This window comes from Pleurodeles waltl, chromosome 12 (genome assembly GCF_031143425.1).
Source record: "Pleurodeles waltl isolate 20211129_DDA chromosome 12, aPleWal1.hap1.20221129, whole genome shotgun sequence".
Taxonomy (NCBI): domain Eukaryota; kingdom Metazoa; phylum Chordata; class Amphibia; order Caudata; family Salamandridae; genus Pleurodeles; species Pleurodeles waltl.
In genome coordinates this window covers 646,999,340-647,026,833 of record NC_090451.1, presented here as the reverse complement: position 1 = coordinate 647,026,833, position 27,494 = coordinate 646,999,340, and the positions used below count along the sequence as shown (strand labels likewise).

Below are 27,494 nucleotides of genomic sequence, written 5' to 3'. Positions count from 1 at the left end.
TTAAGAATTGCTATAAAATGTACAAGAAAACTGTCTGGTCTGCATGCTCACACTAGGCGATGTCATGCAGGCCGAAATATAATCCATATATTTGAAAAAGCTGCAATTTAATTGAGGATTCATGCCACTTAAACACTAAATTGAGGCCTGTCTGCAAGTTTTTATTCGCAAGGTATTAAAGTGTCTTTCCAGAAAGTGTCTTCGTACATGAATCAATTTAGGACAAATACACAGTATGAAAATTAGTTACTTACCTGTAACTGCAGTTCTCCAGTATTGGTATCTTTCATAGATTCACATGCTTGAATCATCCCCGTCGTCGAGGTGGGAGCCTCACGGTAAGTTTAAATAGATAAAGCAGTAAGTCAGTAAAAGTAAAACCAGTAGGCCCCAGAAGGCCTCATAAGGTATTTTACAGTCTATCCACTTTGTTTTGTGAAAAGACCCAAACTTCAGTCTCAACCAATCAGGATTCAGCCCCTCCCAAACAGTCCCAACAGAGGCTGAATTCCCTCAGATTTTCTAGTAGGAGTGTGAAGTTTAATATCTGTATAATAGGGGAGCCTCTGAGGGGAGGAGGGTGGGTCGCATGTGAATCTATGAAAGATACCAATACTGGAGAACTGCAGTTACAGGTAAGTAACTAATTTTCTTCTCCAGTATTGTATCTTTCATAGATTCACATGCTTGAATCAGAATAACGAGCAGTAATGCTTTCTTAATTAGTGAATTACATTGACTGCAATTCTATTTGTAATTTCACAAATGATGTGAATCCCATCAGTTCAGCTTTAAAAACCACATACCTATTAATATATGTACATCAATAGACATTCGACTAGAAGAGCAATAACAGGTGTGTGGCAGAAAAAACCTGTACTCTTTTCATGATGATGAAGAGTACGACAAGCTAAGACATTATAAAGAAATGAACAATCTGAAGCAGAAATGTAGAGTAAAACACACTGTAGCTATTAAGAAGACTAAGAACCAATAATGAACATACCTTGAGTGTGGTGGTGGGATGTGTTAGAGGCTCACCTTATCGAAATAAATGCCTCAGCACTGCCTGCCCCACTGCTGTATCGACGTTGTTCGTTTCTTCGAGACAGTAATGCCTCGTAAATGTGTGTTGGCTGGACCATGTTGCTGCTCTACAGATGCTATATAGTGGTACCCCTGCAAATAATGCAGCAGAAGTGGCCACCGATCTTGTAGAGTGGGCTCTGACCTTGGTGTGGAGCGGTTTTCCTGCTTTAGAATGGCAGAATTGAATTGCCAGACCAATCCATCTTGCTATAGTCTGTTTGGACACCGCGTGTCCCTTTCTTGTTCCTCCGAAAGCTACAAACAATTGATCCGACTGGCGGAGAGCTTGAGTTTTCTGCAGATAAAACTTTAAACATCGTTTAATATCAAGGGAATGTAATGTTTTTTCCGCTACTGTTTGCGGATTTGGAAAAAAGGTTTTTAAGATAACTGGTTCATTTAGGTGAAACGTTGAAGGAACTTTCGGGATGTATTTTGGATTTGTGCGCAAGATGACACCTGAGTTTGTGAATTGGAGAAAAGGCTGTTTGATAGTGAAAGCCTGAATGTCACTGACTCTCTTTGCTGAAGTAAGAGCTAGCAGTAACGCTGTTTTCCATGAAATGAATTTTTGGTCAGCTTTGTGGATCGGTTCAAAGGGGGCTTTCATAAGCTGCATCAATACCACATTCAATTACCATAATGGTGGAGGCTTTCTAATTGGCGGGAAAACCCGAAAAAGGCCCTTCATAAATTGTTTGACGATTCTAGTGGAACACAAAGAAACTCTGTCTGGAGATCTGCGGTATCTGGAGATTGCTGCCAGATGTACCCGAATAGAAGAATATGCAAGCCCTGATTTTGCAAGGAGCAGGAGATATGGAAGTATCTGTTCCGGAGTAGAGGACAAAGGATGTATATCTTGTGTTGCACACCATATACAAAAACGTTTCCATTTAAGTTGATAGGTTTTGTTGGTAGTGTCCGCTCTAGCTTTCGCCAATATGTCCCTACACTCCGGGGAAATGTTGAGATTCAAGTATTCATTGTATTCAGGAGCCAAGCTGACAAATGAAGAGATGACGGATCTGGGTGTCTGACTTGCCCCTGGTGCATCGTTAAGAGAGTCGGGCTCTGTCTGAGTCGTAGATGTGGTTGTTCGGAGAGCATGAGGAGCTCCGTATACCAGACTTGTCTGGGCCATTTGGGAGCTATGAGCAGAAGGCGACACCCCTCCGCCTTCAGTTTGTTGATGACTCTCGGAATGAGCGGGATCGGAGGAAAAGCGTAGGCATAAACTCCGGACCATCTCATCGAAAACGCATTCCCCCACAAATCTTTTTGGGGAAGCCAACTTGCGTAGAACTGGCATTTCTTGTTCTCGAGAGTGGCAAATAGATCTAAGTTCGGTTTGCCCCATAATAGAAAAAGGCTGTTGAGAGTTTTCTGGTCTAGTTCCCACTCGTGATAAGGAATCACTGTCCTGCTCAGGGTGTCTGCTAGAATATTGGTTTGTCCTGGCACATGCTCCGCCTTGAGTGAAATATTGTGCTTTATGGCCCATGTCCAAATTTGTTGGGCTAGCTGCGACAGTTGTAGGGATCTTGTGCCTCCTTGCTTGTTTAGATAAAACATGCTGGTTGTATTGTCTGTCCTGATTAAGACGCTTGAACTCTGTATCTTTGGCAAGAAAGCTTTCAGAGCTAAGTGTATTGCCTTGAGTTCCAGATAATTGATGTGAAGCTGACGTTCTTTCTGATTCCAGATTCCGCTGATTTGCAGGTCCTGGCAATGTGCCCCCCATCCTGCAAGAGAGACATCCGTTGTTACTATGTAACTTGGTGTTTGGAGAAGAAAAGACAGTCCGTTTGACAAATTGGTTAGAATCGCCCACCACCTCATGATGTTCTTCATTGGAGGCGTTATGCGAATCTTGTCTTCGAAGGAACCGTTGACCTGGGTCCATTGTATGTCTAATTGTTCTTGTAGGGGTCGCATATGGAGCCTGCAATCTGGGACTAGCGGAATGCATGAAGATATCATTCCGAGTAATGATTTGTAGATGCGGACTGAAACAAACCTTCTTCTGGAGAGCCTTTGTGCCAAGGAGGTTAACTTTTGTTTCCGCTCGTGAGATGGGTAGGCTTTGTTGCGGACTGTGTCCAGAATTGCCCCCAAGAAATTCAATTCCTGTTTGGGGTAGAGTTGAGATTTCTGATAATTGACTACGAACCCTAGGTTGTGTAGCAATTGAAGGCAATGGAAAATATGATTTTTCACTTGCGATTTTGAGGGTGCCTTTATAAGCCAGTCGTCCAGGTAAGGGAAGACCTGGATCTCTGACTGGCGGAGATGTGCTGCTACCGGAGCTAACATTTTTGTGAAGATTCTGGGGGCTGATTTGAGGCCGAATGGCAGAACTCGGAATTGAAGGTGCATACTTCCCACTCTGAACCTTAGGAATTTGCGATGGTTGCGATATATGGGGATATGAAAATAGACATCCTGGAGGTCTAGGGATGCCATGCGATCTCCGGGATTTAACAGACGCAGGACATCCTGTAGAGTTACCATCCTGAACGATTGCTTCTTCAGAAACTTGTTCAGGGCTCTCAAGTCCAGAATGGGGCGCCAGTCTCCTGAGGGTTTCTTTACAAGGAAAAAACGGGAGTAGAATCCCCTGTTCTTTTGAAATAAAGGGACTGGTTCCACTGCTCCTTTTCTCAACATTATTCTTACTTCCCTGAGGAGTTGGTTCAACCTCGTAGGCGGTGGGCCCGATGGAGGAACAGTTGGTGGTGTTTGAGTGAATTCCAGAGTATGACCTCTGGCCACTACATCGAGTACCCATCTGTCCGATGTTATCGCCTTCCAGTTGGGGAAATAGGAAGTGATGCGACCTCCGACCCTCGATGTTGGTTGGTGGGGAAGCGTTGAGATGATCAGCGGGTCATTGTTTCCTGCCTGTATCTCTTCCCCGGGCAGCTCCTCGTCCTCTAGCTGGGTGTTTGTAAGCTGCGGCCGGAGGCAATCGATAATGCTGCTGTTGCTGATGGTATTGCTGTCGTGATCCTGTGGAGGAAGATGGATATTGTGACCTGTATTGCTGGTATCCACCTCGAAAGGAGTAATTACCTCTACCCCTTGCTCCACGAAAAGGTTGTTTTTTATATTGCAGGGTACCTAGGGATTTTGCCGTATCGGTATCCGTCTTGATAGCCTGCAACATGTCGTCGACGTGTTTGCCAAACAAACTCTCTCCATCGAAAGGCATGTCAAGAACACGAGTCTGGACTTCTGGTCTGAAAGAAGTCGCCTTTAGCCATCCTTGTCTGCGCAGGACTGCTGCGCCAGCTAATTGTCTGAAGCCAGTGAGAGAAATGTCTATTGCGCTGTCTATTATTTCTGCGGAGACCCTTTCTCCCTCCTGCAAGACCTTCTTTGCTTCCACCTTGACGTCTTCTGGCAGTAAATCTAAAAAAGCAGACATGTCTGCCCACATCTGGCGATCGTACCTTCCCAAGATGGCGAGGGAATTAGCCGCCTTAACGGTGACTGCGGCCACCGAGGAGAATTTCTTGCCAGTATTGTCTAATCTCCTTCCTTCTTTATCCGGGGGAGACGCATTAGGTGTGGAGGGGTTTTTGGAACGTCGCTGAGCCGCCTGTGATATCACAGAGTCAGGTTTCGGCTGTGAGACTAGACAGGCCGGAGAATCATCTGGGGCCTTATATTTTTTCTCTAGTCTTGGCATTTGTGAAGGCACTGTTGCTGGGTTTTTCATTGCCTTCAAACCCTCATGCCATAAGAAATCGACAATGGGTATGGCTCGTACAGATCTTTTTGATGGCTCTTTAAAGTCGTACAAAAAACATTCGGTTTCATGAGAAACAATTGCAAGGCCAAAACGTTTCGCCGCTCGCTCTATCAAATTATGGAAACCTCCTATGTCCTCTGGAGGAGAATCTACTGGACCTGCTGGCGGTGGAGATGGTGTGGGGACGAGGTAATCATCCCATTCACTATTCGCCGAATCTCTTAGCTCACCCTCTTCCCTTTCGTCATCCGATGAGGGGCAAGTTTCCTGGTGTTCGCTAATTACAGGTATAGTAGCCTGTGGCGTTATGGGAAGGCTAGTAATATGAGCTTGCCGAGGTGTCTGGTAGCTCTCAGGTCTAGGTGGCGTGGACTGAGTTGACGGTGGAAACCTTCTATAGTAGTCCTTCAACATAAATTGAAGATCTGTTACTAATGTGCTAGGCATAGCGAGGGGCGATGGTTGTTGTGTCTGTGGATAAGATGTTGAGGCATAACTAGGCTGATACTGTTGATCCTCTTCCTCGTCAAACTCCTGGCATTTTACATTGAGTTGTGACGGGCTACTAGCTGCCCCAAACATTCCGTCGTTCTGCGAGTATGTGTCGTCGTCCTCATTCTCTAAAAGATGTTGTGGTGGGTATGGCAACACCTTACTTGGTGAGGTATGCATCGGAAGAATATCAGACGCCTTGTCCCCTATATTAATAATTGAAAGGGGTAAGAATCTGAAGGAATCGTCCTGATGGTACGAGGAATGGTGAGGCGAAGTATCCAGGTAGGTGGATGGTTTGTATATTGTTAATGCTGTAGATGATATGATCGTCGACGGTTCACTCGTCGGCGGTTCCCTCGTCCACGGCTCTCTATTGGCCCGTTCTGTCGTCGACGGCTCTCCCGTCGTCGGCGGCGTCTTTACTAACGGGTCCTTTGTCAGCGAATGCTCCGTCGACGGTCTCTTCTTCGACGGGTACTTTATCGACGACGGTCGTGTAGGTGCCGTCGTCGGCAGTGCCTTCTTGAACCTCATTGAGAGGTGTTTCGTAGACGGGAGTGCCCTGGTTGATTGGTGAACCCAGGAGGCATCCGCTGTCGACGATGTGGTTGCCGACGAAGCTTTCTTAAACATTTTTGCCGTAATTATCGTCGTCGATGACAACGGCGACGACGTCATAATCATCGGTGAGGCTGGCGTTGTGAACGTTGACGATACCGTAGTCGCTGTTACCGTCGACACAGTCGTCGACGGGGTGGTCGTCGACGGATGTTTTTTCACCGAAAAGAGTTGTTCTGGCTCTTTTTGTGGTGACAGAGACAGAGATGGCTTTTTTGAGGTACTTTTGTGGTGTAAAGGCGTAGTAGGTTCCGAATGAACCTTTTTTGGCCCATGTTTAAATGTCTCTGAATGAAAAACATCCTTTTTCGTCCCAATAGAGACTTGTCTTGTCTTCTTGAGCACCTTCCTTGGTGGTTCATCCGACCCTCTGCTTCTCTCACCTGTTCTTTTCTGAGGGCGAGAAGTTTGTGATGATGCCTCGCTGTCATCTGAGGAAGGATGCTCTAAGGCTTTCTGTTTTTGTAGCCATAAGAGAAGTCTACCCTCCCGGTCTTTGAGGGTTTTTTGACTAAAGGTGCGACAGATTTTGCAGTCTCTCACCTTGTGGTCTGGATGAAGGCAATAAATACACTTCTTGTGGGGGTCATCAACATGCAGTCTCTTCTTCCCACAGGTGTCACAATCTCTGAACAGACCCTTTTTTGCCTTTTCAGACATAGTGGAGCTGTAGCAATGTTTCCTGAGAGAAAAAAGTAATCTTCAATCAGAAAATAGGAAAAAACTGAGCAGAGCTCAGGGAGACTCCCTTCACACGACGTGCGGTAGAAAATCTGAGGGAATTCAGCCTCTGTTGGGACTGTTTGGGAGGGGCTGAATCCTGATTGGTTGAGACTGAAGTTTGGGTCTTTTCACAAAACAAAGTGGATAGACTGTAAAATACCTTATGAGGCCTTCTGGGGCCTACTGGTTTTACTTTTACTGACTTACTGCTTTATCTATTTAAACTTACCGTGAGGCTCCCACCTCGACGACGGGGATGATTCAAGCATGTGAATCTTTGAAAGATCCAATACTGGAGAAGTATAATGTCTATTGTTTACACCCACAAAGCCGGCAGGTTGCAGACAGCCAAGAATGCTTCCAACATGGAGTTCTATCTTTTGTTTGAAGACTGCCCATCTTAAAACTCAGCTTTATCTTTGCATAAAGCGAATAAGATACGTCCAGATATTTTTAGTAAGTTGGATATGCATGAGATATAATAATGGACCATGCATCCTCCTTAGAAAGCCAACCTTTGTCCTGCGTTTGCAAAAGTAGTCCCACTGGTTTATTCACAGGTTGTTTACAAGATGCACGTGTAACAAGAGCATGTAACAAGAGAATCCCTGTGGGTGCTAGAGAGCCGGACATCAAGATGGCCACATTCTAGCAAGGCTGTGCCGGCCAAAGGAATAATCCAGCATTTCTGTGCTTCACACCGGAGGTCCACGACCCACAGCCTGGCTGAACTGTGGCCTCGATTTCTGGGAGCAGCGCACTAAGGAGGAGGCCATGCGCCTTGCTATGTGGGCAGGGAGTAGCAGAGCGAAGAGCTGGCGGTTCTGCGCTGCCCCGTGTTTGACTGGGAACAGAAGCGACACTGTTCGGTGGTGAGAAATAGCCTGAGCCAGGACATCTGGATCCTTCTGTACCGAGAGCTGCCTGCGGGACTTTTGCCTGAGACCGTGTGCAGCCCCTGCTGTGCTGGGTCCCAACGTTGGGCCCTGCCAAGGTGGAGGACTCCCCTTAAAAGGCTGTACTTGAGCACTGAGAAAATATTGCAGCTGCGCCACAGGAGGACGACAACTGCTGAACCAAGCCCTTCACCCTGTACGCTTCTGTATGGGTTTGCTCATGCCCCTACCTTGTTTGGGTAAGGAGTAGCTGCACCCGTCGTCGCATTGAGAAGCCTTGACTGAGAAAACCCCATCTGGGCTGTGGACCTACCTCATACACGTCGAAGAGGAGTGGGATTTGTGCTGTAGGACAGTGCTTGCTGCACAAGGGGAAAGAAAATCTGGCACCAAAGTAAACTCTTCTTTTCCACCAAGCCAGTGTGGCTGGCAGATGTAGGAGTGTGGCAGCCACCCCTTGACTATGCCCTGATGAAGCAGAAGAGGATATGGACATCATACGACTGATTATCGACATGTGATATAGCCTGCGCACAATAAAAAAGGAAATATAATTTTATATCTCAACATGATTCCTAATGTCAGTGACACTCTTTGGTTAAGGGGGAAGTTTGTGTATACCTGCGGGGGAGTTTGAGAGAAATTTTTCTACAATCCGTTGTAGTGGGAGGATGGTGGGCTTCCTATTTGTTGTTGCATGTTGAGTGTCTTCACTTGCCTAACTCACGCCGGTCCCTGTTAATGCGCATGTGCCACTGCGTCAGGTTCCCTCATCATAGGTTGAAACTCAGCAGCGGGGCGACTAGCTTATTGAGATGTCTGACCTCAGTTTCATATCTTGGAACATCCGAAGCATGAATAACTCCTGCAGGATGCAAAAGGCATCTGCATTCCTTCAGCAAGACAGGGTTGATATAGGATGGATTCAGAAGAGCTGCATTTAACTGCACATTCGAAACAGAATTCGAGGGCGGGCTGGCTAAGAGAGACAAATGTTGCTACGTACTGGGCTTGTGCCAGGTAGGAGGTGGTACTATTCCGAAAGTGGAGTATACTGGTGCATTCTTGAATCTGTCTACAATGGGAGGGCAGATTTGTTATCCTTCACGGTATCCTGGGCGGTGAGAGAGTCACAATTGCAGGTATGGTCCTTCGCCGGTCATGTGGATGGGCGACTTTAACATAGTTCTTAACCCAGACCTAGGCAAATCTTACTTAACAAGGAGACCACACTAGTGACAGGCATCACAACTCCAGAATGTCATGAATGCCTATAACTTGTCAGATATTTAGGGGGACAGGCATCTGGTGGATAAAGAGGATGCCTACGTCTCTACCTTCTACAGTGCTGTGTTGTGCATAGATTACTGGCTGCTCACTAGGGATGTGGGTGCAAATAGGGCATCTAATCAGAATTCTTTTAGAATAGGCTCCGGTGCTTCACACCCTGACAATAGCCGATGTTGGGTACCATGCTTTTGCCTCACCAATATCACCTAAAGTTCTCAGGGATATAGGTGGTCATTACAACCCTGGCGGACGGTGTTAAAGATGCGGTAATACCGCAAACAGTCAGACGGACAAAAAAAGGGAATTATGACCCTGGCGGAAACCGCCAACAAAGACAGCCACTTTAACACACTGCCCGCCACTGCGGTACAGACAAGCAGCGCGGCGGTCACCGCCAACAGACAGACGGGAGACAATGTACCGCCCACAGTATCACAACAGGCCAATCCGCCACCTTTTCCGGGGCGGATTCACTGTGGATAAAAACACGGCGGAAACAGCTTTTGCTATGGGAAAACGCTCACCTTCTACACATCCCACGAGGAACAACGACTCCATGGAGCCGGAACTCCAAATTCTACCTGCCCTTGTCTTTCTGCTACTTCACGACCAACAGCGACCTAGGCGCAGAAGATACCGGTGAGTACTGCACCTACGACACGGGGGAGGGAAAAGTTAGGGGGACACCCACCAAACACCCCCACCCCCACCCTCGCATAGTACAACATACACACCAATGCAGTCACAAAAAGAACAGTATCAACCCACAATCCCCCCGGAAGAATGCAAATACAATGCGAATTTCGGACAAACATTATAATGTGCCAATATACATGTCATACAAAAATATACAAATATATGTATTCCAAAATCACTCATATTTACATAAATAATCCGAGAAGTATTGCAGATATGTACACAACAATGTCCGTGCACAAACAGTTCAAAAATGCATGGGCGAGGCCCACAATAGATACCTGACCAAAATCCGAGAGAACACTGCTGGGGCATCAGATAGAAACACTACAGGCACCTCAGGGGGAAAGGAAGGGGGGGCACCTCAGCCAGATGAATGCAAAGCCAGATCCACGACGGGGCTCCATGCCCATTGATGTATCCTGGGGAGTACAATGCCACAGTCTCTCAAGTCTCTACAGTGGGTGGCTTGCCCACTGTTCAATCCTGGGGAGTGCAAAGCCACAGTCTCTCAAGTCTCTACAGTGGGTGGCTTGCCCACTGTACCATCCTGGGGAGTGCAAAGCCACAGTCTCTCAAGTCGATGCAGGTCCATACTGGTACTGGGGGGTGACTGGTGCCCAGACTGGATGAGTCTCCCCGTGAAAGGTAGTGTCCTGTCACTGTCCCAGCTGCACATGGGATAAGGATGCCTGATGTGGTGGGCCATTCATTCCTACCCGGTGCATTGCCCTGTTCAGCGGTGCTTTGCCATGGCGGTCTCTGGACTGTTCAGCGGTGCTTTGCCATGGCGGTTCTGGACTGTTCAGCGATGCTTTGCCATGGCGGTCTCTGGACTGTTCAGCGGTGCTTTGCCATGGCGGTCTCTGTACTGTTCAGCGGTGCTTTGACATGGCGGTCTTTGCCCTGTTCAGCGGTGCTTTGCCATGGCGGTCTTTGCCCTGTTCAGCGGTGCTTTGCCATGGCGGTTCTGGACTGTTCAGCGATGCTTTGCCATGGCGGTCTCTGGACTGTTCAGCGGTGCTTTGCCATGGCGGTCTCTGTACTGTTCAGCGGTGCTTTGACATGGCGGTCTTTGCCCTGTTCAGCGGTGCTTTGCCATGGCGGTCTTTGCCCTGTTCAGCGGTGCTTTGCCATGGCGGTTCTGGACTGTTCAGCGGTGCTTTGACATGGCGGTCTCTGGACTGTTCAGCGGTGCTTTGACATGGCGGTCTTTGCCCTGTTCAGCGGTGCTTTGCCATGGCGGTTCTGGACTGTTCAGCGGTGCTTTGACATGGCGGTCTCTGGACTGTTCAGCGGTGCTTTGACATGGCGGTCTTTGCCCTGTTCAGCGGTGCTTTGCCATGGCGGTTCTGGACTGTTCAGCGGTGCTTTGCCATGGCGGTCTCTGGACTGTTCAGCGGTGCTTTGCCATGGCGGTCTTTGCCCTGTTCAGCGGTGCTTTGCCATGGCGGTCTCTGGACTGTTCAGCGGTGCTTTGCCATGGAGGTTCTGATAAGGACATTGGTGTGTGGCATGACGATTTCCACACTGGACATTGGTGTGTGGCATGACGAACTCCACACTGGACATTGGTGTGTGGCATGACGAACTCCACACTGGACATTGGTGTGTGGCATGACGATCTCCATACTGGACATTGGTGTGTGGCATGACGATCTCCATACTGGACATTGGTGTGTGGCATGACGTTCCATCATTGCCCAGCGGGGCTGTGGCATCCTGGCCTCGCCTGGGCTGTGTCTTGTGCGGTGGTCTCTGGACCAGTGACGATACTTGGGCCCTCCTGGGCTGTGTCTTGTGCTGTGGTCTCTGGACCAGTGACGATACTTGGGCCCTCCTGGGCTGTGTCTTGTGCGGTGGGCTCTGGACCAGTGACGATACTTGGGCCCTCCTGGGCTGTGTCTTGTGCGGTGGGCTCTGGACCAGTGACAATACTTGGACCCTCCTGGGCACTGACTCTGCCGGTGGGCTCTGGACCCGTTACGATACTTGGGCCCTCCTGGGCACTGACTCTGGCGGTGGGCTCTGGACCCGTATGATACTTGAGCCCTCCTGGGCACTGACTCTGGCGGTGGGCTCTGGACCCGTTACGATACTTGGGCCCTCCTGGGCACTGACTCTGGCGGTGGGCTCTGGACCCATTACGATACTAGGGCCCTCCTGGGCACTGACTCTGGCGGTGGGCTCTGGACCAGTGACAACGGTGCTGGCGGTTGTGTCTGGACCGCTGGAAATGATGGCGCACTTCTCTGCCATGACACTCACAACTGGCGCACTTCTCCGCCATGACACTCACAACAGGCTGGGCAGACTTCCTCGGGACAAAAAGGTCAATTTGACAGAGGGACAGTTTCTGACGAACACTGGGATGGGTAGCTGGAGGGGGTCTGGGAGTGGAGGAAGAGGAGGTGGTTGTAGGAGGTGTCACTTTAGCTGTTTTGGGTGCAGGTGCAGGTACTGGAGGCTGTCGTGAGGTGGATGGATGTTGGGTGAGTGATTTCCGGCGTTTGGGTACTTTGGGAGGGGGCGTCACAGACACACTGGGAGAGGACACAGGGGACGTGTAAATGGCAGTGGAGGTGGTGAGTGCAGGTGAGCGGCGTGTGGTGCTGGGTGTCCTGGTGCGAGTCCTAGTGCCTGTAGATGTGGTGCATGCAGGTGTGTGTGTAGACGAGACTGGGAGGGAGGAGGGAGAAGAGGAGGAGGGGGAGACAGTGGAGACAGTGGATGTTGCTTTGTCTGTATGGGTGTGATGCTTGTGTGAGTTCCTGTGGGATGTGTGGTGCCTATGTTTGCCTGAGCTACTTTTGGGTGTTGACTTGTGTGCATGCTGGTCTGTAGGTGTGCTTGGGATGGGCTGGGGTACAGGGGATTGGGTCTGGGTGGAGGAAGTTGGAGGGGGGAGGCTGGACACAGGGACAATTGCTGCCATCATTGCTGAGGTCAGAGATTGCAGGGTTCGCTGAAGGACAGCCTGACCAGAATGAATGCCCTCCAGGAATGCATTACCGTGTTGCAACGCCCTTTCTACACCCTGGATGGCATTCACAATGCTAGACTGCCCAACAGTGAGTGACCTGAGGAGGTCAATGGCCTCCTCACTGAGGGCAGCAGGGGTGACTGGAGCAGGGCCTGAGGTGCCTGGGGCGAAGGTGATGCCCACCCTCCTGGGTGAGCGGGCACGGGGCGAACGCTGAGGGGCTGCTGGGAGGGCGGTGCTGGTAGGGGGGGTGGCGGCTGTACCTGTAGAAGTGGGGCGCACAGATGGCGCCGCCACCACATGGGTGCTCACATCGGCAGACGAGTCTGTGTCGCTGGTTGGTGATCCGGTGGCCGATGTGAAGCTCCCCTCGCCCTCCGTCCCACTGGTGTATTCAGAGTCTGTGGTGTGGCCCTCCATGGCCATGTGCGATGCAGCTCCTTCGTGCTCCAGTGCCACTGTACCTCCGCCTGTTGATGCTGATGTACAAAAGGACAGGGAGAGCAAGAAAAGGGGGGGAGACAGAACAAAGAGAGTTTTAGTGCATGGCATACAGCTACCGTTGGCGGACAAGACAGACGCAGCAGCCCCATGCACAACGCCGCGCTCCTGCCCTCTGCACATGCAATTTCTGGGATATGGCCTACATGGCATTGGTGGAAATCTGCGTACATGGATGCCACACGGGCAACTATACCTCAACTTGATAATTTACTGAGGGGGGGTAGAGTGCCACATGGCCTACATTACGGAGGGGCCTTGCCTACCTAACTCGCCCTGGCCTAGGGACACCCAGAGCCCACCTCCCCCACCCAGACACCTCCACTGCACGCAAAGTCCGCAGAATGAGAGTGTACTCTCCCCCTTGTGTCTGCTGTGATGTCCTTAAGCGCCCATCCAACTCCGGGTAGGCCACCGCCAGGATCCGGAATATCAGGGGGGTCATGGTACGACGGGCACCCCTCCCACGTTGGGAGGCCATCACCAGCTGAGCCTCCTCCGTCTTCTTGCTGCAGTGGCGAATGTCCTCCCATCTCTTACGGCAGTGGGTGCCCCGTCTCTGGTGGGCCCCCAGGGTCCGGACCTCCTTGGCGATGGCATGCCAAATGTCCCTCTTCTGGTGGGCGCTGACCTACATGACATGCACAAGGAAAGAGGAACAGTCATTACCAACTGCACCATCAATGTGAGTGGCCCCCTCCCTACTCTGGCCATGTGGCCCATTTATTCCCATGCTTTACTGTAGTATGACTTCTGCCCCCTTCCCTCTTCCACCCAGCCCTGTCCACCCAGGCTTAGCCCCTACAACGTGCTCCCTGTGTACTAACCTGTTGGTCTGGAGGACCGTAGAGTAGCTTGTACTGTGGGAGGACCCCATCCACAAGTTTCTCCAACTCTTGTGCAGTGAAGGCAGGGGCCCTTTCCCCAGACGCAGCAGCCATCGTCGCTTCCAGACCGAGGTCACAGCAGCACTAGCAGTGTAGGTCCTCTCCTGTCGAAGGTCAGGTATCTAGTGATTGAACAGATAGAAAATGGTGGTGACGTCCTCGGCGGGGCGCATCATCACCGCCGGCGCACCTGTTCATTGGCTCCTGGGGACCATAGGGTCCAATGTTAACCAATGCAGCATTGCGCCGCGGTCTCCGACCGCCTACCGCGACGGTGTGCAACGCCAGCGCTGTTACCCCACAATCCCATTGTCCCAGTTTAGAGGTCAGGCAGCCGCCATTTCAGGGGCCCACATGGATTCATTTTCAACTGCGTCACACATACTGAGGCCTACACTCAACACACATACAGGAAGGGTTTTGTGTCTGCTGTAGTCTTGTGTGTAACTGTGGGTACATACCTGGAGGAATAGTGACTGTTTCTTCGCTAGGACATATGAGAAGATGGCGGAATCCTCCGGTGTACCGACCGCTGGTGGACCTGTTGACAATGGAAGAGAAACATTTAATCGTGACCTACCGGTTTGACCGTGCTACAATCCAGGAACTATGTACCCAGTTGGAGCTAGACCTGATGTCACCAATCCGCCATCCAACTGGAATCCCCCCTGACGTGCAGGTGCTGTCAGTGCTCCATTTCCTTGCAAGTGGGTCATTTCAAACAACAGTTGCCATGGCATCAGGGATGTCCCAGCCTATGTTTTCCAACGTGTTGTCCAGAGTGTTGTCTGCCCTGCTGAAACACGTAAGGAGATACATCATATTCCCTCAGGTGGAGGATTTGCCTACAGTGAAAGGTGACTTCTATGCCCTTGGACATATCCCCAACATCATAGGTGCCATTGATGGGACCCATGTAGCTCTGGTCCCCCCCGCAGGACTGAACAGGTGTACAGGAACAGGAAGAGTTATCATTCAATGAATGTCCAGATGGTCTGTTTGGCCGACTAGTACATCTCGCAAGTAAATGCTATGTTCCCTTGCTCAGTGCATGACGCCTACATCCTGCGGAATAGCAGCATCCCTGATATGATGGGGGAACTCCAGAGGCACTGTGTATGGCTATTGGGGGACTCTGGTTACCCCAACCTTTCCTGGCTATTGACCCCAGTGAGGAATCCCAGGACCAGGGCAGAGGAACGCTACAATGAGGCCCATGGGCGGACTAGGAGGGTTATCGAACGCACCTTCGGCCTCCTTAAGGCCAGGTTCCGGTGCCTCCATATGAATGGTGGGTCCCTATTCTACTCACCGAAGAAGGTGTGCGACATCATCATCACCTGCTCCATGCTCCATAACTTGGCATTGCGACGCCAGGTGCCTTTTCTGCAGGAGGATGATCCAGATGACGGTGTTGTGGCAGCTGTGAAGTCTGTGGAGCCTGTGGACAGTGATGAGGATGAAGCTGAGGAAGACGAAAACGACAACAGGGAGTCAGTCATACAGCAATATTTCCAGTGACACACAGGTGAGAACATTTTCATTTTTACCATTACATTAACTTTCACACATCTACCTCTATACTGTACCTACATTTCACTCACTATTTGTTAATTGAGTTGTACCCTTCCATTTCAGTTTCACAAGTGTGGTAACCTACGTGTCAACTGTTTGCATCCTTGAAGGGCTTGTGATGTGTGACATAGGTATGTTAGCCTTCCAATGGGTAACCCATTATGAAACTGTAATTTATAATACAGATTTACAAATCATAGACTGACTCCATTTGTTTTTAGTGTTTCAAGGGTGTTTATTTAAGTGCTCAAAAAATGAAGGGGGGTTGTAAACTGGTGATGGGTGATGGTGGAGGAATGTCCATGGCAGAGTCCAGTCTATTAGTCTAACAGGTACATTGCACATCTGGGCATTGGAAGTGGAGCTAGGTCAGTTCCGATTTGGACAGGGTAACAAAGTGGGACAGTTGGGGGACAATCAGGGTGGTCTTATTTCCTGGCGGGGGTCTTGCCATCTTGCTCTGTCCTGTTCCTGGATCTCAGGGCCCGCTTGCGTGGTTGTTGTCCGTCTGCAGGGGATGGGGTGCTGGTGTGTTGGTCCTGTGGCGGGGCGTCCTGTCCACTAGCGCCGGCGGAGGTGGTGGGCATTTCATTGTCCTGGCTAGTGTCAGGGGCCCCTTGGAGTGCCACGGTTTCCCTCAAGGTCTTTTGAATGTCCGTCAGCACCTCTACGATGGTGCCCAGGGAGGAGCCGATGGTCCTGAGCTCCTCCCTGAACCCCAAATATTGTTCCTCCTGCAGACGCAGGGTCTCCTGCAACTTGTCCAGGACCGTGGCCATCGTCTCCTGGGAGTGGTGGTATGCTCCCATGATGTAGGAGAGGGCCTCGTTGAGAGTTGGTTCCCTTGGTCTGTCCTCCCTCTGTCGCACAGCAGCCCTCCCAGTTCCCCTGTTTTCCTGTGCCTCCGTCCCCTGGACCGTGTGCCCACTACCACTGCCCCCAGGTCCCTGTTGTTGTTGGGGTGGTGGGTTAGCCTGGGTGCCCTGTAGTGGTGGACACACCACTGATTGACCTGTCCTGGGTAGGGAGGTTTGGGCCCGCTGGGTGGGTGCTGTGCTGGTGTTACCAGAGGGTGTAAGCTCAGTGTTGGGCTGTGGCTGGGCAAGGGGAACCGACTGTCCTGAGGCCCACGATGGTCCGGCCTGGTCATCAAGATTCAGTGGGGCAGAGCTGCTGTCGTCACTGTGGGCCTCTTCTGGGGGTTGAGTGGTGTTGTCTGGACCCTCTGGTGTGGTGACGTTCCTTCGGGTTCCTGCGGGGGTATAAGTACATGATTATTGCATGTGTGTGTTTCATGGAGTGCAATGGTTGGGTGTTCGTGAACCCCAGTGCAGGCATTCCTGTGTGAGGGCTTGTGTGCTGATGGTTGGGGGGTGTTGTGGGTCTGTGCAGTGGGCATACTTTGGTGATGGGTGTCCATGCTTAGTTATGTCATGCAGGTCTTGGGGTTGGGATGGGTGGTTGGTGTCATGGGTAGATAGGTGAGGATTTGGGGTGATAGGGGAGGGTGTGATGGTGGGGGTGTGTGATATCATGCAGGTAGGGTGGGGGGTATGATGGTTAAGATTAGACTTACCAGTGTCCGTTCCTCCAACGACTCCTCCGAGGCCCTCAGGATGCAAGATGGACAAGACTTGCTCCTCCCATGTTGTTAGTTGTGGGGGAGGAGGTGGGGGTCCACCGCCAGTCCACTGTACCGCGATGTGGTGCCTGGATACCGTGGAACGCACCTTCCCCCGTAGGTCGTTCCACCTCTTCCTGATGTCCTCCCTATTTCTTGGGTGCTGTCCCACAGCGTTGACCCTGTCCACTATTCTTTGCCATAGCTCCATCTTCCTGGCTATGGATGTGTGCTGTACCTGTGAGCCAAATAGCTATGGCTCTACCCGGATGATTTCCTCCACCATGACCCTGAGCTCCTCCTCGGAGAAGCGGGGGTGTCTTTGGCGTGACATGGGGTGGTGTAGGTGATGTGTGGGGTGGTGTATGTGTTGATGAGTGTGGTGAGTGTAGTGGTATGTGGTGTTTTGTGCTTGGATGTTGCGTGGATGATGGTGTTGTGTGCCTCTGTGTGATGGGGTTGTCTGTTCTGTGCTGTCTCTCTGGCCTTCTCTCTGAATTTTTGGTAGTAGGGGTTTGTGGGTGATGTGGGTGTGTGTTTTATATAGTATTGGGTGTGTGGGAGTGGTGTGTGTATGTGTGTCAGGTGTGTGTAATTCAAATTGTCCAATGTGGCGGTGTTTTGGAGATGTGTGTGTATTTTGAGCGCGGCGGTGTGTACCGCCAATGGAATACCGTGGTTGAAAGACCGCCGCGTGGATTCGTGGGTCGTAATGGCATGGGCGTGTTTCTGTTGGCGTGGAGGTGGATGTGTTTCCGCCAGTTTCTCGCTGACCTTTGGTGTGGCGGTATTGTGTGGGTGTCTGAATTTCGGCGGATTCCGTGATGTGTGTCATAATAGCTGTGGCGGTCTACCGCGGCGGTGTATTGGCGGTCTTCTGCACGGCGGTAAGCGCCTTATACCGCCAATGTTGTAATGACCCCCATAGTCCTTCGCACTGACACATGTGCCCAGATCGTGGAATTCTTTGTCCTAAACGAACACACAGTCTCCTCACTGGGTGTGCTCTGGGAGGCCTTCAAAGCTTACATTTGGGGTGAGTGCCTCTTTAAGCAGTTTGGAGTCCTGTGGGCCCTTCAGACACACCTGACCCATCTGGAGACAATCCTATGGGGCCTTGAGCTCCAGCTTATAGCTACGAGGGTAGGACTAGGTATTATTATGGCCCTCCCACCCAAAACCAGCCACTCTTCCACCATCCTGGGTACATGTCTTAAAGAAGTAACAGATTGGATGGCTGCAAGTAGCCTAAAACTGAATAGTGACATAATTAAGGTGCTTGTAGTTGGCAATATCAGGACGAGATGGATGGAACTACCTGGCCAATACAACTAGGAGAACTACTGTAAAAAGCTTGGGTTTCTGGATTGACGAAGATCTCTCAGTGGAAACACAAGCCAAGAAATTAGCTGCCTCATGCTTCGGAGTTCTTAGATCCCTTAGAAGACTCCTGTATCTACTTCCTCAATCCAGCAGGAGATTGGTAGTGCAGGCTCTCATAAACTCAAGATTAGATTATGGAAACTCCCTCTTAGGGAGTCCTAATTATGTGATAAGAAAACTGCAAGTGGTTCAGAACTCTGCAGCCAGAATGCTGTCGAATTACCTAAACATGAATCAGTGGGGCGGCCCTGGAAGCGCTTCAATGGTTACTAGCCCAAGAAAGAATTTATTTTAAGGTTCTCTGTATCACACATAGGGCCTTTATGGAAAAGGCCCACCTATTATTAGAAACCTACTTACTGCATATGTCTCAACGAGAGACCTTCGTTCAGGCAGTTTAAGACTCGTGGCGGTACTTAGGGCCAGAAAGACAAGGTGGTGCGGCCACTTCTTTACTTACCTGGACCACTCTGTGGAATAGCCTATCTCTGTCTCATAAGCCAAGAATCAGACCAATGTTCCATAAACCAGCTAAAACACACGTTTAACGTTTATTTATTTACACTATCTGTTATAAACCGTTGGTGGTTGTCAAAAGTCAAGTGCTGGCAGGCCTGGTTGGATAGCCATGCATTATAGAAAAATCTACTAAACTACCTTGGCCCATATCTGGGAGACTGTCTCAGAATATTGCAAGATGTCTGACTGCAAGGCCCACTTCCTAAACGGGGAATTTCAGGCACGGCGATACACGGAGTGGGACAAGATGGGCAATACTGTGGCTCCCCCACTCAGACATAACATATGTCACTGAATTGGAGGCAGAAGATGGAACTGCTTGCTACACCATGGCAGCCATCACACAGACAGTGGTCTCATATTACTCTAGGCTCTATCGCTCCACCACAGCAGTGACCCCCCTGCCTATCTTACTACCTATTTCAAGTCTATACAATTATTGTAGCTGGACTCGGCACACAGGCAATATTTAAATGTCTTGTTTGACATTTAAGGTATTGTCCGAGTAATCCGTAGCATGCCGTTAGGCAAGGCGCCAGGCCTCAACAGGCTTATGGCTGAATTCTATAAGGAATATGCTGAACTACTGGCCCGGCGGTTGCGAGCCATGTATGAGGAGGCCAGGGACACAGACTGCCTCTTCCAGTCTCTCAGGGAGGCCCTCACTGTCACTCTTCTCAAGCCAGACAAGCTCCCCCACTAAATGGGACTCCTCCCTTCCCACCTCCATGAAAAATGTGGACAATAAGATTTTTGCTAAGCTAATTGGGGACTGCCTCCCCCCCCCCCTCCTTCTGAGTTTGTTCCGGAACGCTTGACTGCAGACAATCTATGCTCTTTGCGCTACTCCACACAATAAATCCACAGCTTAAAGCAGCTGTGGCACTCCTCCACGACACAAATGCCACAAAGACCTTCGATTTTCTTGAGTGGCCCTACTTGTTCTTCCTCCTTGGCAGACTTCGGCTTAGTGAATAGCAATCGCTATGCAGCTGCTTGCAGACCTTGTGTGCCAACTTCATGCTGAACAAGGGCTTTATTATCTATGCCGGCAACTTATCTCCTCCATGTAAGCAGACAGCCTGACCGTTTACGTCTGAGACACTATCCGGAACCTCAGCCATGTGCTGAAGGAGTTCCTCCGATTTGGTGGACTAGTGAGGATTCATATTAATTGGAGGAAGCCTGTCACGTTCCTGCTGACCTCAGTCATGCATATGGTCAAGCAAGATCCCTCTGTGCTTGGCTGATTCCACAATCAATTACCTAGGTCTATGGATAATTAGAGACCTCCGAGAGATTTGGTTAGAGAATTATGTCGGGGCACTGACTTGGTTTGGGCATTGTGTTCCCCTTTGGACTAGACTGCCTTTATCTCTAGCTGGGAGGATCACCCTTAACTAGATAATAGTTCTGCCCAAGTTCCTAAACCTTTTTGTCAACATCCTGATTCCGCTGACAAAGACCTTTATCCTCCAACTAGGATCGCTGAGTTTGGTGTGGGCTTGGAAACAGCCTAGACTGGCATGGGAGTTACTGACACTGTCTTTCATCCAGGGGACTTAACGCACCTGACCTCAAACTATGCGCCTTTTGTGCGCTTGCTCAATTTGCCATTGCTGGTTCTCCCTCACAGGATTTCTGCCCCCATGCTGCCATTAAGGCGGATGTTGCGAAGCCCTGCCTGCTGGAAACGGTGCTCTTCTTGCCCCCAAAACGCCATTAGGGCCAGGTAGACACTGTCCAATGCACAAATTGGGGGTGGGACTGGCTATGGGAAACAACTGGGCTGCCTCATCTGTACTCTTGAAGTCTACATTTAGCGTGTAACCCCTTATGCTGGACAGCTGTGTGTGACCGCCTATGACGCTCGGGCTTGATCACGCTGAAAGACTTATTCCCTGCAGGGACCTTCATCACGCTACAGGCTATTGAGGGCAGGGCTAAATGCACCCTCCTGGACACAGTGCTCTATTACCAGCTGAGGAGCACATGTAGAGAATGGTATAGTGAGTACCTGAGTGAGCCCCAGGCCCTTTCCAGTACTCAAAAGCTTGCTCGCTCCCCCCTTCCCTAGGCCTCTGATTACTAGATTATACTCAGTCATGCAGGACAAGGCCCCCATTACTATACCTAAAGCCTACTGGCTGTGCCAGTGCTCCCTAAATTGCACAATACCTGATGACCAATGGAGGTTCTGCACCTCCTTAAACAGCACTTTGTCCCCCAGCCCTAGGCTGCGCCTAATACATGTTAAATATTTACACACGGTCTACCATGTACTGGTCCAGCTACACAGGATGGGCCTGTGGGAGAACTCCTTCTGCTCCAGATGGGGACGGAGGGGGCTGATTCTGAACACCGTGTGTGGCTGTTCCTGAAGGTGGCTGAGTTCTGGTTGGACAAGAATGATTGCAAAGGCGTAATTTGTCATTGTCTCCTAAACAACAACGGTTGCTTTCCTGTGGTTCGTCAAGGATATCCCGTCCAGTATTTGCAGGTTGGTGGCAATGCTGTTCCTGCTGGCAAAACAAAGAGTGGTGATTCTTTGGGGAAGCAGGCCACCTCCTAAGATACAGACTTGGCTGAAAGAAGCATCTATTGCCAGCAACAGTTGGAGAGCTGCTGGACATTCATACCAGCCACCTCGAAACCCAAAGACATTTGGGCCCCCTTCTGTTTCAGTATGACCATGCGCTTTGAACCTGATGATGCTTAGCAGGTGGCGCCCCTGCCATCTCATTTGACCACCTAACCTCAGTGTGACCATCCGTGCTGCACCCAGAGACTTTCAACCACCTCTTTCCTAGTGTTTTAATGCATTCCAGTGTGCTGCTCGACATGCGAGAACGCCTCCTAATGCACTTACCTTTATGTTGCTTACACGGAGTGTAACTTGTTAGACACATGTTAGTTGCTGCTATTTTGGTTTTTCTTTTTGTGGTTTGTGTTGCACTTCAACAAAAGCAAAACAATAAAAAAAAAGTAAAAATACAAACAAAATCAAACAAAAAACAGGATCATCTTAGAGAAGTACAAGTCCTAAAGTTGACAGGGCAGATGAAAGATAATCTTGCCACAGGTTGCACTTTTTAGTTGTTTCTATATCAACCCATAAATGAAATGATGAGTAATATAAAAGGTATTTTTTTCCCTCTTTATTTTGTAATTTATTGTTTATGAAATTTGCAATCGTTTTTATGAACTATGCAAAATATTTAAAAAATACAATCACAAAAATCATTTGTAACCACAGTGATTAAACTTGAAAAATTGTGTAATGTTGGCTATCTGTAAACTTCTTAATCTTTATGCAGCCTCTGATACAACAGACCACAAAATATATCTTCATAGTATAGAACGTACAATTAGCATTCCATGGATATTGCTGGTGAGAGTCAATAATTTCATACTGATCTGCATCACAAAAGGGCCTCCTCTTATTTGTCTCCTGTGGCAGACACCTTTGTGAACCCATCAGCAAAAGTCATCATGAGTTTGCTATTCCAGATTACCTGTTGTAAGAGAAGGTAATATGTGTACCATTTCATTGTGGCATTTTATACTTTTTAAAGTGCATGCCTCTTCTTTGTTACCCAGGTAAAAAAAAACGTAGGGTACTATTTCTCTTGTAGTTTTCCTTTGTTCCACAGGTTAACCAATTCGTAAAGAAAGCCAAATTAACTATAGTAATATGTTGAGGTGTGCAAATTAAGATTTAGAGTGTTTATTGGTGTGTTTAGGCCATGGCTGTCTGACGTAGCTTACCTTATATGCCTCTGACGTTGGTTAAAACGCTTTTGTATCTGGAGAATCATGGGCCCGGATTAATTTTAAGTCTACCCTACAAGGATAATACTGGCACTGCTCATTGATTGTTGTGACGGATTCCTGTTCTCCAAGAATAGAGATGTAAAACCCTGTTTTGTGTGTTATACTCACAAAGGTGGAAAATTTATATTTACGTGATACAAGTCTTTTTCCTTGTTTTTTTGGTGGAATTTTACTTGGCCTCTCCTAAAGTGAGCATTGTTGTTTATCACAGCTGTTGCATGACCATACAGCTTATGCACAATATATTGAATGGTCAGGAGGCACACTTTTGGCACTTAAATGTCTCAAGAAAGCCAGAATAGGCAGTTAAGCAGAGCTTCATAAGATAGAGTGGCTTAGAAGCTAAGAATAATTATAACCAAATAGATAAAGGTTAACAACTTTAATGTCCAGTGAGCTCTTTTGCTTTAGAAAATTGAAAATGCTTTAATAGCAGGTAAGTAAAACAGCACCCTTAAAAATATACGATTTCAAACGCCTTTGTAACTCACTCTTGCTAGCCACTACAATTACTGTTAACATCGAGCGCTGGGGCTACTGTTGTTCTGTTGGTGATGCTGTGGCTTGGCTCAAATTTGCTTGAAGAACTCAAGCCCCTCAAGTAGAAATAGCCTTTCAAGTGATAACATACAAGAAGGGACATGGCAGGCTCATTGAAAACAGTCACACTTACAGCCTTAAAATGTTTACCCCCAAAATGCCCTGGTAGCCAGATAGTGCACAACTGAAGACCTCTAAAAGTCCAGGTGACTGGGACCAGGCTGACAGTTACCAGACCAGTTGGTCCCTTAAGTGCGACATCGTACGCAAGCACGACATCATCATCACCTCCTACGCCGACGACACCCAACTTATACTCTCCCTCACTAAGGACCCCGCCAGCGCCAAGACCAACCTACAAGAGGGCATGAATGACGTCGCAGATTGGATGAGGCTCAGCCGCCTAAAGCTGAACTCTGACAAAACGGAAGTCCTCATCCTCGGCAACAGCCCGTCCGCTTTGGACGACTCCTGGTGGCCCACGGCACTTGGCATCGCACCGACCCCCTCAGACCACCCCCGCAACCTCGGCTTCATCTTGGACCCTCTTCTCACCATGACCAAGCAAGTCAACGCCGTGTCCTCCGCCTGCTTCCTCACCCTCCGCATGCTCCGCAAGATCTTCTGCTGGATCCCCGCTGACACTAGAAAAACCGTGACCCACGCCCTCGTCACGAGCCGCCTGGACTACGGCAACACCCTCTATGCTGGGACCACCGTTAAACTCCAAAAACGCCTGCAACGTATTCAAAACGCCTCGGCCCGCCTCATCCTCGATGTACCCCGCAACAGCCACATCTCCGCACACCTGAGACACCTGCATTGGCTCCCAGTCAGCAAAAGGATCACCTTCCGACTTCTCACCCACGCACACAAAGCCCTCCACAACAAGGGACCGGAATACCTCAACCGTCACCTCAGCTTCTACACCCCCACCCGTCTCCTCCGTTCCTCTGGCCTCGCGCTCGCTGCCGTCTCTCGCATCCGCCGCTCCACGGCGGGTGGGAGGTCCTTCTCCTTCCTGGCAGCCAAGACCTGGAACAACCTCCCCACCAGCCTCAGGACCACTCCGCTTTCCAGAGACTCCTCAAAACCTGGCTTTTCGAGCAGCAGTGACCCCCCCTTCCCCCTAGCGCCTTGAGACCCGCACGGGTGAGTAGCGCGCTTTATAAATGTTAATGATTTGATTTGATTTGATTTGATTAGATGAGGATAGTTAAAATCAGTGGATCAATTCGCCCTGTATTTCAGTGGGGTGCGCAAAAATCTTCAGGTGCTCCTAACTCCGGTCATGCCTATTGTGGTAGAGATGGTTTTCTGCTAGAGGGACACCCGTAGCAATCCAGGGTGACACCAGTAGCTAGTCTGATTTAAATTTAGGATGGTCCACACCATAGACTGGTGCAGACTCAAAAACTAAAGACTAGAACAACTTTTAACAGTTCAGGAATTAGCACCAATCCCCAGTGCCAGGGGGTTGAAGACTGGCCATCTCCTGGACATTCTGGGCGAAGAAAAGGGCGGTAAAGGGCAACCAGCCGACCTGGCTTGAGATGAGGATGGAACAGGTTCATCCTTCACGTTTTACTAAGGCAATGAAATAGCTTTTTTGCCCGGCTGTGTTTCTTGCTTCTCTCAAGCAGCTGGACTATGATGGGTTCTTGACTCCTGGGCAGTCTCTGTTCCTTTAGATGTCGTTGTGATGGTCACTCTAGTCTCTTGGTTGTGTGCTGTAGTCTTTGGAACCAGACTGGGCTGCTTCCTCTTGGCTGGCAATGGAGTGGGGCTTTGCTTCTCTTCCGTGTCTAGGAGCAAGACAAGTTCACACGGTTCCGAGACGTGGGTACTGTCGTTATTGGCAATTAGGCATAAGTGCACTCCTGGTCTGAATGTTTTAATTTTTTTCTGCCCATTGCCCACACTAGGCCCAGTTTGAGTTGGCTCAGGTGTGATGTGTATTCGACCTGTCAATATATGCGTCTGTTGGCCTGTTGGGCGTAGCGCTTGCAACAGGTGGGTTTCACTCAGTCAGATGATACCAGCCCTAAAGCAGCTAGAATGTCTGGGTGCCTCCCTCGCTCACCAAGTAAACCCGTTTCAGGGAGGCAGGAAAAGGTAAGTATGTACATGCACAGTAGTATGACAATCGCCAGGCCAGAACAAAGGAGGATACCACTTTGCACAGCACACATGGATTCCAGTTGACTTCATTAATGAGCCTTGAATAGACCTTTACAAGGGTGAGGCACTAGGAGGTCCCACTATGGTGATGGCTAGGGATGGCTGTTATAGTGTGAACAAATGTACCATGTGTTTGACTATACGCATATTTGCGTGGTCTGTCTTTAATACACTACCACAGTGTGTTGCTATGTTGTTCAGTGTATCACACAACTTGGGATACACCCAACTTAATAGTTACGTGTTTACAATGAGAGTATCTCAAACGTTAAAAAAATTAAGTAAAACTGAGATTCCTATATGTTGCCTACCAGCTGCCACAAACATACATTTTTCACATCATAATTGTTCATAAAATGGTGGCGTCTCCTCCTTTCATTTCATTGTCTCTTGTCAACATGCACAGCGGAGGGGGTGCTGTTGGGTGGCTGATGGGAGGGTTAGAGGGGCAAAGTGGCAAAGTTTTATTGTAGGAGCTTAAAAGTACTGTTGGTAGAGGTTGCCAAATAGGAAGGCGGCCATCTTGAATCCTGTCTCTTTACCTTCCTTTAGCAAATTATTGTCCTCTGTAGTTCAGTTGGAGAAGTAGTCGAGTGGAAAATTTGCTGCATAAAATGTCCAGTATGCCATATAGCAGAGGTCTTCACACTGGGGGGCGGGCCCCCTTTATGGGAGCCTCAAATGTTGCCGGGGGGGGCAGACTTTTGCCAAAAGAAGCATTATACAGATAACATTCCTTTGTTTTAAGCAGAAACGTGTTATTGTATTTTTAAAAAGATAACAGTACTTAACTGTAATGTTTAGATAGGTCTAGACATATTTAAACATTGCCATCTTTATAACACAATTGTGGAAAATTCTGAGGGGGGCCCCAATGATTTTTGTTTTTCAACTGGGGGCTCGACATTAAAACGTTTGGAGACCACTGCCATCTAGTAATTACAGTGTTTGTGGGAGATGGGCAGCTTTGCACAAGAAGGAAGATGCCACCCTATTGATGGCTAGCCCCTTAGCATGTGACGCAGAAAAGGAACTGAACTCTGTGGTGCTCTACTGTTCGGAATTTGCAAAGCATCCCTTACCCCCTGTCCTGTGTACTGTACCACTTTCAAGCTCAGGCCTCTTAGTTGTGCGTATTTGTATCAAGACTTTAAACGGGGCTACCAGCATTAAAGAAAAAAATGTGTCCATTGATCACTCATTCCATTACCTACTGGATAGGAAATATTTTTTCTGCCTCGTTGCATCATAATGAAGGTCACTGCAATAACGCGGCAGTGGAGGACCCGATTATGGAGTCATAGTTGACTAAAATGTATGGCATATAAATGCAAATTAAGTGGTATAGTGGGAGCTATACTTCCTCTTCTTTAGTTGGCGCTTTAAACCTGAATAGAGGACATCATTAGACCTTCACAAAATGTCCGCCAATGCGGGACACCATGTGGGGCCTTTTTCTTAGTAATATTTCACCCATTTGACGTATAGACTAGTCTTCGTTTGCGCCTGCGAGTTATGCAGACAGTGGTGTAATAAGTGCAATAAATCCATAGTTCTGGAGAAAGCTGTGGGTGCAGAACTGCATAACTCCCGTGGCCTTGAGCATAAGCTATGAAAAGTCTACATGCCAAGTACAACAGACCTCGTGACAGTTGTAAACGTCACCCGTAGATGAATCAGTCACACGCCATGTTTTTAGCGTTTGATTGGTTTACAGATAACGCCAAACCTTTCACAAGCTCCTTACATTGATCGCTTTATGAGCATGAGAGTCCGCCTTAATATTTTAAGGCTAGTGGATCTTAAAGTTGATTGGGCAGGGAGAATAGTGATTTTGTGCACAATAGACTACATTGGTGTTAGGGTGCAGGCTGGGATCCATTAGAAAAGCTAATTTTAGATATCG

At 49.1% G+C, this 27,494-nt stretch overlaps 1 protein-coding gene across 3 annotated transcripts in view; it reads left to right on the top strand.

Annotated features, from left to right (window-relative positions):
• Positions 1–27,494, top strand: part of VPS45 (vacuolar protein sorting 45 homolog) — a 430,890-nt gene that overhangs the window by 319,693 nt on the left and 83,703 nt on the right. The gene's annotated exons all lie outside the window — the stretch shown is intronic.